Source organism: Rhipicephalus microplus, chromosome 3, assembly GCF_043290135.1.
Source record: "Rhipicephalus microplus isolate Deutch F79 chromosome 3, USDA_Rmic, whole genome shotgun sequence".
Classification (NCBI taxonomy): Eukaryota; Metazoa; Arthropoda; class Arachnida; order Ixodida; family Ixodidae; genus Rhipicephalus; species Rhipicephalus microplus.
This window is the reverse complement of record NC_134702.1, coordinates 67,430,001-67,433,915: the sequence shown is the minus strand read 5'-3', so window position 1 is coordinate 67,433,915 and position 3,915 is coordinate 67,430,001.

Below are 3,915 nucleotides of genomic sequence, written 5' to 3'. Positions count from 1 at the left end.
TGCGTTGCCCTATTCCTTTTGAAACTGTGCGAGTGTGTCGCTTTTTAAATAGGCGGGGCTGCCGTCGTGACGCATGCCGTTGAAGCTTCATTCACAGAACGGCTAGCGTTGATGTATACTCGGGCCACGCTGACCTTTTCGAGTATATCTAGTGGGAGCTCGTTAATTCGGGAAGGTGGATTATTCGGACAGATCCTCTAATCCCGGCCAGCGTATGCGTTGTTTAATGGCATCCAACTCCCCTTGAAGCGCTCGAATGCGGCTGCAACTTGGGTAATTCGGATGATTCTATGTGAGTGCGCTGAGCGCGAAGCGAAGCGAATGTACGAAGCAGACGAGCGGAAATGGCTTTCGCCAACTGCCGAAACGGCCGCGGTCTTCCAGAAGGGTGCGGTCGCCATCCACAATCGCGTTGATATTGTACGTAATGATGTATACGGTTCAGAGCACGTTTCTGATTGAGACACAGGATGGCATGCCTTGTTCTTATAGGTTGCCTCAAATGACAAAAACGGCGCCTTTTGCACTGCTCTTATGCAAAATGAGTACTACATTTACGCGTGGCGGAAGAAAATAAAGTGGTATAATATTGTACACAACTATTTACTGTTTCGTTGATTCTTGTAATACGGTATTCGTTTGATTCCTGATTCGAAATGTTTTTTCCGGTCGCATGAAATCCAAATTAACGGGCTTTTTTATTGCATGTTGTAGAGAATTTGCTTTTGTCGCAGTCCTTGACACTGATTGTTACGTTCTTGTACGCAAGTTCTTGTACGAATCGCAAGAAATTGCGTTGAAATCGTACTTAAGAAAGAAGACCAACCAAATTGAATATACTAGAAGTGTCCATTAGCGAATCCGGATATGCCGTGGCAAATAACACTTTGTGGACAGCCTTTACCAGCTCCTCCTAATTATTTTTTTTCGACTGCCTGGTATAATGTTACCATTATGTGTTACTGCAGTCTTTTGAAATTCCTACGCGACACGGACTTGAACAAGCGGCTGTAACAGCAATCTCACACACCTCGAAAGACAAGACTGGACCATGACGTGCGCGTGTGTGCTGCCTAATGTGCTGTGTTTATATCTCTTCCCTCTATCTGCTCTATCTTTCATCTCCCCCATTCCCCTCCCATGCGAAGGGTAGCAAACAGGCTGCCTATAGGCTGGTTGACCTCCCTGCCGTTCTTTTCCTCCTATTTTCCTTCCTTCCTTTGTGTGTATCAATTACTTTGCTTTGTGCGTAGCAATTACTTCAAATGTAATTAATTTAATAATTCATTCAGAGCTGAATGCATCTATAGGTAACCCATTGCGAATGTCGTGGAATGTGTGAAATTTTTCAAGACAAGCCTCGTTGTATAAGTTGTTTGTTTCTTTGAGATACAACCATGCGTTGTTACGACCGCCATTGGTAGGCGCCATGCTGTCGCTGAGAAGCGTAGCCGGGCCGCGTTCCCACGCCTGGAACCCAGGTTTTCTTGGAACCAACGTCGAGAGCTGACGGAGGAGCGGCGCTCTTTTAACCCTCAAACAAGTAGCCGACTCGCCGAATGCTTATGCCCGCCAGGTATTGTCCCGGCTAGCCGGCGGATGAGACGTGATGTCGCCACGAAGCTGTAAGCCGTGCCAGAGGGGACAACAAAGACAGCGTATTCCTTTGAAGAAACGGCGACCGCCGCCACAAAGTGCCCTGCTAATTGAGCAGACAGATTGGCGGACCGTTTGATTTCTGCTGTCCGAAGCTTGGGACCCCTCGACCAGCGACATACACGACGAGCAAGAGCCTCTCTGGCGCCACCTTTAAGTGCAGTGATCTTGACTCGAAATTGGCTGTTCACGTGCGCCGTGCATGCTCGTACCCCTCACCTGTTGTGTGTGTGTGTGATTGGTGTTCCACCGAAGAAGGAGGAGCCCGACAGGGCTTATAACGGCGCCGCAGAGAGCAGGACGTCGCTCTGAACCAAGTAACGGTTTAACCACCACGCTCGTGGTTTGTGAACTCTTAACCTCATGCTGTAAATATTTGTAAATAGTGCATTAAACCTTGTTTGTTTTTCGTATCCCCATCTTGTAAGCGGTCGTTTCCTCAACCCGAAGCTACACCACGCTACCACAGCACCCCGGGATCACGACAACTGGTGGTCAGCGGTGGGATCACGACAGCGTGGAGCGAGATCGTCACCTGTATGCTGCTTTGGTGGCCGCAGAGGGTTGCCGGTGAAGGGCAGTAATAATCGAATCCACACCACGGCTTATAAGACCGGACAAAGGAAGAGCTCGCGGATGCTGCATGCATTGTGAACGTAAATTAGCTAGCCCGTCTCCTTCTGTTCTTGCAAGAGCATATCGCGTGCTAAACGCAGTATTCCCCGCTTTTGTGGGTCTCGCTTATTAGGCAGAGGAACGCCGTATCTTGCTTAGTATATAGTGTTAATGTATTTTACGCGTGCAGGACACACCGTTGCTATAGGCGCTACCCGGAGTCTGGGAATTCAATCGCGAACGGGCCTAAGTTTATTTTCGGCTCTCGCGCACGCCGGACGATATTGAAAACGAAGTGGCGCTTGCTATACTGTCGAATTACGTCTTCGCTTGGCGCGTTTTATTTTTTTTATTTTTGCGGTGGCTTCCATCGCCTCCTTATACTTCCACGACCCGCTTCATAGTTTTTTTTCCCCTCGGCGAATTAAGTTTGGAATTTTTTCGCCCTTCCGTGCTAGTGTTTACATTGGTTTTACTGGATATGTTGTTAATATTGCTAGGTGCTCCAGAATGCCGCGTATATTCTTCTGTTCAAGCTTGTACTCTAGGCGCGTCTTATATGCGCAGCCTTGTTCTGAAGCATTCTTCGAGCAAGGAAAATAGTTCTCTTTTTTTTAACAGTGGTTTTAAGCCGACCGTTGGTCTGTGCTGAGAGAACAGAAAAAGGCTACAGCATCTTCATTAGCCGACACGCACTGTCTACGCCCTCTTCAACTTGTGTTCCGCTCACAGAACACGCACGCTGTGGCTGCGCCTCCGTCGGTCACCCTTTCCCCAAAGTGAAAGCGAATATGCTCATCAAGGGTCTAGGAACTGACCTCTCAAACCCTGGCAGTCTAGAGGACGATAGTTATAGCGCGAGAACAAAACGACGACACAGACACAAGAAGGGCACGAAAGACACTGTGTCGTCGTTTTGTTCTCGCGCTATAACTATCGTCATGCCATACCAACTAGCCCAAGCTGCCACACTTCTAAGTCTAGAGGACCCGCGTGAGGACTTTCATGTTTTTCGTGGTGGTCCCCCAGTAGGCCGAGCCAGGTGGCGTTGAGTTTGCTCGCGTCTATTGTGGACCGAATGAAGTTCTTTCACTGTTTATTCTCTTTCTTTAGACCTAATTTTTTTCTTTACATTTGTTTTTTTATTTCTTTCTCCCTTTTTAGAGGCTCGTGCATCAGAATTATTGCGTTACCACGCCAGTCAAATTAGGGCTGCAATCGCGGAACGATTTCATTCCCTTTTCTATGCTCTTCACCGCGATTAGCCGTCTGCGATTAGTCAAAGCGAGACTCACGGTGAAGCGACAGTTAGAGTGAACGTAAACTCGTGCGTAAAACTTGGTCCCCGTGCCCCGCCGCGGTGGTCTAGTGGTTAAGGTACTGACCCGCACGTCGCGGGTGAGTACCCGCGGTCGGCTGCAGGACCCGCCGGTCGGCTGCTGACACGCAGGTCGCGGGATCGAATCACGGCTGCAGCGGCTGCATTTTCGATGGAGGCGAAAACCTTGTAGGCCCGTGTGCTCAGATTTGGGCGCACGTTAAAGAACACCAGCTTGTTGAAATCTTCGGAGTCCTCTACATCGGCGTCTCTCGTTTTGGGACGTCAAACCAGACATATGAAACTAGGTCCCCGCTAACAAACAG